Raw genomic sequence first — 10087 nt, 5'->3', positions numbered from 1 at the left:
AAATTCATCATCCGTGGTGGTGGAAGAATGGGAAAGGCAAGTTAATCTGTCCAACAAAATTCAAAGTGCTTTGTGTAACACATTGAAAACACAGAAACAATAACACAGCCGCGTGCTTTACAATGTGTCTTCAGACAAATGAGACTCCTGTTCAGCATTTGTATAAGACACACATAACAGCCAGAAACAGGATGAAACAAACAAATAAATATCATTCTTCCTCTTCTTCTTCTTACACCATGACACGTTATACTTCCCTTCAAATTAATAACCTCTATCAGTGCACTTACATACAGTATCATTCATTTTCTAGGATAAATATCAGTCAATCTACACTAAGCATTGTATTTTCACGTACTCAGTAAAAATAAGATATAAGAAAGCTGTCTGGTATTTCTCTGCTTCTGCACACCCACTTTAAGCTGCCCAGATCACCTGAATCTGAATCTGAACATGATGTGAAGGCTGTTTACATAGAAAACAAGAAGAAAGCTCACTGATAACATGGACACAAGCCTCATGATCACACTGGTTGAACATGCCAAATACTAAATACCACACAAACAGCATAAAAGGGTTGAGTTCATGCAAGAGAAGAGCCTTGGACTCACCACCGCCAAGGATGGCGACAGCACTTGAACGGACTGCCATGAGTTTGTTATGAGAGCGAGAGACAAATATGCTTTGTTCAGATCCTGCGGTGCTTTTCTCTATTCAGTCATTTTCCACATATTGTAAATTCTACTATATATCCAACCCTGTTGCCAGACAACAATGTCATAGGATCAAGTTTTCTTACATCCACTGCCAAAGTTTCTCACTTTACACAAGATCTGTACATGACAATAAAACTGATCTATGTTTTGATGCTTTTGCCAACCTGCTTTAAAATGGCTTAGACATAACTCTGCACCTTTGCTTTCATTTCCCATGCAAGGATGACAATGCAAATAGTCCCTGCCTGTATCTCAACCCAGCCCAGCTTGTGCTCACCTTGAAGTTTGCTCATCAAACACGCAAACCTCCTGCTTGTTGTTTGTTTTAAGAGCTGCTGTGTGCTACACAATGGCAAGTGACAATGTGGAGTAATTCAGCTACACATGTTTGAACTGTAACTGTAAATTGTTCAGTGTGGAATTACCCAAAACGAACATGACTCCCAGGATACAGGACTGGAAGAACTGTGTTCACAGTGCGAGCTTCTCGGGTGATGTGTCACTCCTTTCAAGTTCTGGGTGGTGCCAGAGGTTCCAGTTTCATCCTTGCATCGGTTCACAGTTTGAACAGAAAAGTGCTGCATTTGTGTCAATTTGGAAGCACCTTATTTCATCATTTTGAAGCATTTCTAGTCTTTAATAGTAGAGAAAAATCATGGGTTTACTCCAACAGGCGTTGAAATGGACATAAGGAATGTGCACGTTTTGAAAAGGGTGTTGTCAGCTTGTCAGATTCTTTCCAGATAGACCTGCTGTTCAGGAAAACAGAATCACATCAGGCTGGAAACAGAGGAAATCTGACAGGCGGCTGACTGACTGTGGCAGAGAAACCTTCATGCAGCTCTGTATCAAAGCTTTTGGCCACTCTGGCAGCGTAGCTTTAGGGATGACAGTGTCAGCTGGTTGTCCGGTCCTGAAATATCACAACTATTGAATGGATGGTTTTCCACACACATTCATGGTGCCCAGAGGAATCCCAATGGCTCTGATGAACCATCAGTTTGATATACTTTACAACAGCCTTACACTAGCATGGCTGTAAACTCTTTAAATGACATTCAATTATCTTTCCAAATCAATAGCCCACTGTAGCTTAAATAATCTGTCCTGTCTGATAGAGAATTCCTGTTATTTTCAGTTTAAGTGAATTCCTGTGGTATTTCACTCTCTATTCCCTTTGTTCGGCCATTTTCCTTAATTGGATGGATGATAATGGAGAGGCTTTTGCAGGAATGTGGCATATACCTTCACCATAAGGCTAACAGGGCCTTTTAACAACAAAATATTTGCAGCAATTCCCCTGGTTAACGCTAAGTGGTTTGTTCATGTGGCTTTCTTGGGGTGCTATTATGTGTCAGATACCACAAAGCCTATTCAGTTTGTTTGAAAGAGGTGGCAACAATAGATGCTGTCCACTGAGCAGATAAGATTTTATATGGGAGTTTAGTGGAGAGTCTATAACTTACAGAACTACAGGCTTCCAGGATGTTACCCGTTGAACTCAGCGCTGAAACTGGCATCTCCTTCTTGAGAAACCAGATGGCCCCAACACTTTCCTTCCACTACCGTTCTGTAAGTTTCTAGTAATCTCCTCTCCCCACTCAGAGCCCCAGTCCCTGCCAAAGTCTGTTGCTATGTTTTCTGCCTGTGAATCATCATCCGGCACGAATATCCTCAGCAATTTTTGGCAATCTGGACAGTAGTTGCCAAGATTTTGGTGGGACGAACAGGTAAACCCTGACTGACTGAGTGACATTGCTCTTTTGGGGATCAATACATGCAGTAACGAGAGGTATATGAAAGTAATGCGAAGACTATTGACAGGGTGTGCAGTGTAGGTGGCACCATGCAAGAAAATTCATGTTGAGGTACAAAACTGCAGGCAAATATTAATTTCTAGGAAGACAGCAGTGGTTACAGTGTCAGTGATTGTACTTTTAACACGACAACATGCTCACTAATCTTAAATTGTTTTGGATTAGACAGTAAGATTAACATATTTATCATATTATGAGCTTGAACACAGTTAACTTTGGTGAAACTATGGAAAAATGACTAGATCATAGATGTACTGGACATGCACTGTGATGCTCTTTATAAGTAGGCCTATTTTAAGTATGCAAAGCATTTATTGATTTTCTTGTAGCTTGGTATGTTGCACTGTTGCTGATATGTTCAAAATATAATATATAATATAATACCAATATAATGTGCCTTAACAATGAAACCTGGGCCAAACAGTAAGCGGAGTCATTATCTGATTATCTGACAGAAAATCATTAATCAATTAAACAGGCAGATTAACTAATCCCTATGTTAAAACATAACCTACATACATTTCTCACCCTGCTGTTTAAGCGACTTGCATGAAAATACATGTTATGTATCACAGAGATGAGTCCTGCTTCACTGTGCTGTCAATCACATGCTAGAGAGCAGAGCCATTATGGCCCCATGTCATTTATCACTAGCTACAGGGGACAAGCCAGGCTCATTACTGTCTGTGCTGGTGAGCCCCCGGCTCAGTGCGATGCAGAGGCAGCACAGCAGCACACAGGCTCAATTAAAGGACCTGATGGATTGCACACCAACGGCAATGTAACATAGAGTTTTATTCATACTAATGTGTGTAGAAATCCTGTAATCCTCTCTTGGTCTGGTGTTCAACTCACACATGCAGGACAATTTATTCTGGTCATTTCTGTGTATTTGCGCTCATGTTGTTTCTACTGGTGGTAATGGGGGAGAGGGTTCACTCTGTTTATTTGATTTTTATTGATTAAATCTTGTGAGGCAGCATGAAATGAAACCATAAATTATTGAATGTTTCCGTGTTACTTTGTCAAAATGATTTCTTTTGTCTTTCAGTCTTTAATTTGTCCATGCAGACAAGAGGACGGAGAGGAGACGGGAAGAGATGGACAAATAGCATCTGGAAATGGCTTGAAAAAGGTCAGATATCTTTAAAATCAGATATAGAGTTCCACTTTAGTAATTAAAGGATTGCTGTGGAGTATAGATTTAAAATGACCATCACACACACACACACACACACACACACACACACACACACACAATGGATAGATGGATAGCCTAGTAGATTCTACAATAACAGTCGGTTTCACATTTCAAGCTTTTATTTTTTTTTTGTTTATTTTACTGATTTATCCATTACTTTTAACTAACAATAATAAACATTAAGGTTTTAGCTAACAATTTTAATCATTTATCTATTAGCTAATAATAGCAGCCATTTATTGGCTACTTTAAGCTGGTGATTATAAATGTTTATTCATTACTTTTAAATAACAATTTCAACAGTTTTACTGTTAGCTACTGTTTTTGACCATTTATTCATTACATAACTTAGAATTTTGTCTATTGTACTTTTAGCTAATTATTTTAATCATTCATATATTACTGTAAGCTAACATTTTAATTAGGTATTCATTAGCCCACTTTTAGCTAACAGTTTTAACCATTTACATTTAGCTAGGCCTAATGACTTTAACCATATATCAGTTACTTTTAGCAAATGATTTCAACCATTAATCCATTACTTAACTTAGAATTTTATCTATTTTACTTTTAGCTAATGTTTTTAAAACACTTTTAGCTAACTATTAGCCATCCATCCTTTAGGCCTATTATAACCTAGCTAGCAATTTAGCTATTACTTTTTCAGCTATTTACTTTTTTGCCAATGATTTTAACCATTAATATATTACTTTAAGATAACATAAAGGCTTAATCATCAGCCTAATTTTAGCTGATTGAATGATTTCAGCCATTTCTGATTACATTTAGCTACTGATTTTAACCATTTATCCATTAGGCCTATTCTAACAATTTTACCATTTCAATCACTGCTTTTTAAACCATTTACTATTTTGCTAATGATTTTAAGCACTTAATGATGCATTTAACTGTATTTAAGAAAGCCCTCTATGGATCATACATGTTAGTTTTTACATTTTGCTTTGATCAGTGGCATTACTTAAAATAATGGGATGTTCTTTTTCCATTTTTAGGTCAGAGGGGGCAGGAGTGCCAGTAAGGCCATGTAATTTATTTCACTGTCAGCTGGACTCGAGTACAGCTTGTTAGAGTAGGCTCATTTTCTCCAACATGCTCCAAGACCATAAATCATTTTGATGACAAAAATAATTGTTTTTCTTACTAGAATCATTGAACAGTGGTCGAAGATAGACGGAAGCAGTAGATCACATTCAGTGGCCAGCTGAGAGTTTCTTTCATCAGCGATGTCAATCAATAATAAGCTGCCCATAAAAACACGCTGCTGGTTGTAGCCACAATGAGCTCACTTCAAAAATCAGCAGAAAGTTTGAATTGTTGGAAAGTCCTACTTCAGTTTCATTCAAAAGACAAAATGATTGTAAGTGGCAGAGAGTGACATTCATTTATTTTCCTCTTTGTACTTAAATCTCTCTCAATGGCCACCCACATGAATCATCACTGAGGCAGATGAGTCATAGAAATTCAGTTTTTATGGAAAATTCAGAATGACTTGAAGCAACAGGCTTTTTTGTCCTTTGTGCGTCTACAATACTGTTTGCAGATTTGGGTTTTGAGATCTTCTGTTTCTCGTGTGACAGCTGAACACAGCAGCTATCAGGACAGTGCAGTGTGTGCGCGAGGAGAGGAAAACAGCCTGGTGCTGCACTGTAACCAGCGAGGCATAAAGAGGCTTATATGGATAAAGACACATCAAAACCTCAGTAAGACTGTGCAGCTCTGTCACCAGTGGTCACACAGTAATTGGTGTGTCTGTATCTATCAGTTTTCCCTTTTTCTTTGTGTTTTACTCACATAGTGCAGACAAAAATCTGTTTACATTGTCACATTCTGGTGACTCGCCTTCTTTATGGGGACAAACCAAATCCCTGTAAGGTAAATTATTACATTTTAGGGTGAAGACTTGGGTTAAGATTAGGATTAGGTTTAGGGTTAGGCAAGTCGTGGCTATGGTTATGGTTACGTCCTAAAAAGCAAACTTTATAAAGATAATAAACTTTATTTGTAGGGCACCTTTCATACAAGAAAAGCAGCTCAAAGTGCTTTACAACAAAGAAATCACCCACCAAGTGCTTCATATTAAAAAAGACAATGAATGAACATAAAAAAAAATCATAATATAAAATAAGATGGAGAATAAAACCCACTTGATAATAGAATTAGGATAAAAACAGGATAAAAAGAATGCATGAGATGTAAAATAAAACCCACTGAATGACAGCAAGATAAAGTTAAAAAAATAGAGTCCGTAGAATCCATAAAATGAAGAACATTTCAACGTGTTGAAGGCAGTGCAGCAGTGCATACGTTTGATGCAACGCGTAAAGGTTTCAGGCCCGTATCAGGAAAGTCATAGTTAGTTATCGGCTGTTGCTGATGACTATAAATAAACCAGCAAAGTAATGAATAAATTAGGATGGAAACATGACTGTGTGTGTGTGTGTGTGTGTTAATGTGTATTAAACTTGGTGTGCTGACACGTTTACACAGTCATATTGCTTTCCTTATGGGGACAAAACAAGTCCCTATAATGTAAATCATTACATTTTATGGTGAAGGTTAAGGTCAGGGCATTGTGTGGTTATAGTTATGGTTTGGATAAGTCTCCAGGAAATGAATGTAAGTCTATGTAATGCCCCCAAAGGTGATGATAATGTGACTGTGTGTGTATATGGGTTTAGGTGTGTGGGATTGTGCATGGAGATCCAAACTGGACTGGTGCTGATGAAATAAAAGCAAAGATCTTCGCATTGAAACTGCGATTATACATCGAGTCTGGTCTCATTAAAGATGGACTGACTGAGATCTAAAGTTCCAAAGAGACTGAGGGACTCGGATCTGAAAACTATTCTGATAATACATTAAAACAAAAGATAAAACTAGTTTATTAAAATAAGAGAAATGATACTACTATCTACTGCTACTAATGATAAAAACAAAAATAATGACAAAATTTCAGGCATGTATTAGCACTTACCTTAGGCTTTATTGCACCGTCAGGTGTGGAAAAGTGTTTCCTGTGTATTTATTTCATGTGGTGCAGTGCCACCTACTGCAGGATGTATGCTATAGCCGTCTGAACCCACTGACCTGGCTGAGAGAAAAAACTATGATATTAAAAGCCATTAATCACTCAGGTACAGAAAGATGTAACTCTGGCTGCATTTGAATTGCCTGAGAAGTCACACTGTTGGCTGATTTATGACGGCCTCGGAGAGGTAAAGGGAGCCTCGAGAGTACATTTCAGACAAGTCCGGAGCTTTCTCAAGTCTTTTAGAAATCGATGAATTCGCTGAACATGCTTGTCATTCCTGTATCACTCTGTTTTCTCTGGAGCTTCGAGCAGTGGCCCTGTAGATGAATCAACACAAGGAACATCGGGGTGATGAATCCTTCAAATATTTGTTATCTTTTTGTGATGAATTCTCAAGGATTTTAGACTGCCAAGAAGAAGAAGAAGAGGAAGAAAAAATCAACAGCTGCTCAGCAAATATTTTCTCTGGCTTCATATTTAGAGCTCAGGTGAATCCTGAGCTGCTGTGAAACAAAAACGTCATGTCATTTCAGATTAAACTCTGAAATTAAGGAAGCGCTTACACATAAACACTCTGCTACGTTTGCATTTTCCTCTATAATTAAGTCTCTTCTTCATTCAACTCTATGTGAACTGTCACTTTGTTTAATCTGCTGCTACTTAGCTCCTATTGTCAAAACTAAATAGCATCTTCCCTCATCTGGTGGTTCTGTTTGTTTAAGATGAAACATTTCAGGCTTTTTTCCTTCAGTTTTATCTATCCGGTGACCCGTCCGTCCCAGTAATGTCTCACAGACTCTCCCTCTCTCTGCCTTTGCCTGGACATCATCCATGCTTTGAATCATCAGACGGTTGGCAGACTTCGGAGGAGAGTTCACTGGTTTGTTAGTCACTCTTTGGGCGTTGGTAGATGTTCCAATTTGAAAGTGGGTGCAGCAGCGAGAGGTGAGAAGATGATCATCTGGATTGCCTCTGTGCTTTTGTTGAAGTCAAAGGCGCCTAAATACACCCCAGAGTATGTACTTATGATCACCATGAAAAGGGGGGCTTTGCTGATTTCAGGTTTTGACAAATTCAGCCGTGTCTTTGTTGCCCTCTGTTGCATTTAAATACAGCTTTGTGCCTCATTTTGCATTTATTAACTCTACTGCCTGAAAGTGCCTTTTCTCAGACGTTTGACAGCAAATATTTTCACACTTTGAATAAAAGTCTTTAAGCACAAACTAAAAACAAAGTTATGAACTCCATTTTCCCTAAACTTTAATCTTAAAAATGCTTAGAATATAATGTATTTCTCATTCCTTCTGAAATAGGAATAAACCAATAGGAACCAGTAAGTATTTTATAGGTAGCTGACTCCCACAACCACCACACTATAAAACACAGGCTGTTTTCTGAAGCCTGCAGTCTTTCCTTATCTGAATCAAGAGTGAGGATATGAGATATTGTTCTAATTTTGAGCTCCATGCTGTAGTTAAAAATGTCTTGACTTGCTATTCTAAATGTAATTTCTTAATAGGTTTCCTGAGTCATGCAGGATTCAATCATTTGGTTTCCTAACTTTCCACGACTATAGGATCGTTTTTAGGGAGTGACTCCAGTGACTAAGTTAATTACACTGGTGGGGTGATACCTCGCAGATCAACCCTTTTCACACAGCACCTCTTCCAATCAGTTATTCCCCCTCCCAGCTAACAATGGTTTCAGACATTCTGGTTTTACGAGTGAAAATCTCCATGCATTTACTCTCTGATCCAGATGGTATCGCTTTACCAGTTTTACTGTTACCATTCCCAGGAAAAGCCCTTGACGTTTCCCACCTGGACCTTCTCACAGCCTCACAGTCTTTGCTGGCTCTGTACACTGTAAGGTGTAGGATGCCTGCGTTTTATGGCTTTGACCCACTTTCTCTTTTGAGGTGAAACTGAAATCTGTTAGATTGAAAGTCTTACATAAAATGCAGAAAACTTTGACCAAACTTTCCGCCTGCATGGAGAAACAGTCACTAGATGGCACCATAAGACACTAAAACAGCAGACAGTGTCACATATCTGTAGTGTCCCACTGCACATGTAGACTTCGCAGGGATCCGGCAAACATTTGTGACTATTGTTTGACTTGTGCTTACATTTGATGACTTTAACTGACATTATTATTGAGAGCAGTTCATAATGATGCATGTAACAGCAGAAAAATGTTACATTCTGATTGCAAAATGCCGATGCAGACGGCACAAATAAAGAAGGAAAATGCACATATATATAAAAATATATATGAAATATGAAACTATATGAAAGCAGGAGATGGTGTAGTAAAAGTGGAATATTTCTTTAAGAGATCTTGGGAGAGATGAGTGAATTCTGCAGCTGTGATGTTGACACAACTGATTGTTGTCCACAATCACCCTGAGATTGTTAGCAGTCAGGGCAGGTGGTGTGGTCACTGAGTCGTATCTGGCAGGCATTTAACTAGAAATGATTAATGTCCACATCTCAACACGAGCAATTGAGAAAAGCAAATATAATAGATATGCGATGAAAGGAATGAGACTTGGCAGAGAGAGAAAAGGGGGAGACTTGAGTCACAGCGGAGGAGAAGCTATATGATGAACGCAGAAATCTCCATCATCTAGACCTCAGACCTCAGATCAGCGGAGGTGAAAATCTGCTGGTTCACGACTGAGGCTCTTAAGTAGGCAATCATATGTGTGAGGAAAACACAGAGGGCCTTATGATTAAGTGAACAGGGAGATTTTATCCTTTTTGCAGAAAGCCATGACGTACGGTCAGCAGCATTCACTGACGTCAACACACTGTGACCTCAGTTCTTCCTTCTGTTCAAATTAGTGGCACTGGTAACATACGTAAAATAATATTAATAAACTATTACCTTGGTCGAAACCACAAAAACAAAAGGAAGAAAAACAAATCAGCGATCAGGCTTTTTTCTCTAAATTACTCCACATTTGGGAAATTAACATTCTGTTTAATGATCATTTTAAATATTCTTGTTTACCACTGAGGGCGTTATCCAGTTTTCTCAAAATGATTACATAACAGTACATTTAGTGAAAGCATCAGCAGTGTCATGACGGCTGGCAACATGAAAACATCTTTGTGTCCAGGGAACTCCTTGATGAGAAGTGAGAGTGCGATGGGATGTACGATAAAGCTTTGTCACGTCACTGTGTTTAGTCCTCCTTCAGCGAGGAGCGTCGACATCTGATAAGACTCTTTGAGAGGTCGCATCAGGTGCGTGGCACATGCTGGTAGCAATTTAGTGCATCTGTTGAAATCCAAAC

This window comes from Chaetodon auriga, chromosome 19 (genome assembly GCF_051107435.1).
Source record: "Chaetodon auriga isolate fChaAug3 chromosome 19, fChaAug3.hap1, whole genome shotgun sequence".
NCBI classification, from domain to species: Eukaryota; Metazoa; Chordata; class Actinopteri; order Chaetodontiformes; family Chaetodontidae; genus Chaetodon; species Chaetodon auriga.
The sequence above is the reverse complement of the archived record's forward strand: the minus strand, read 5'-3'. Positions refer to the sequence as shown.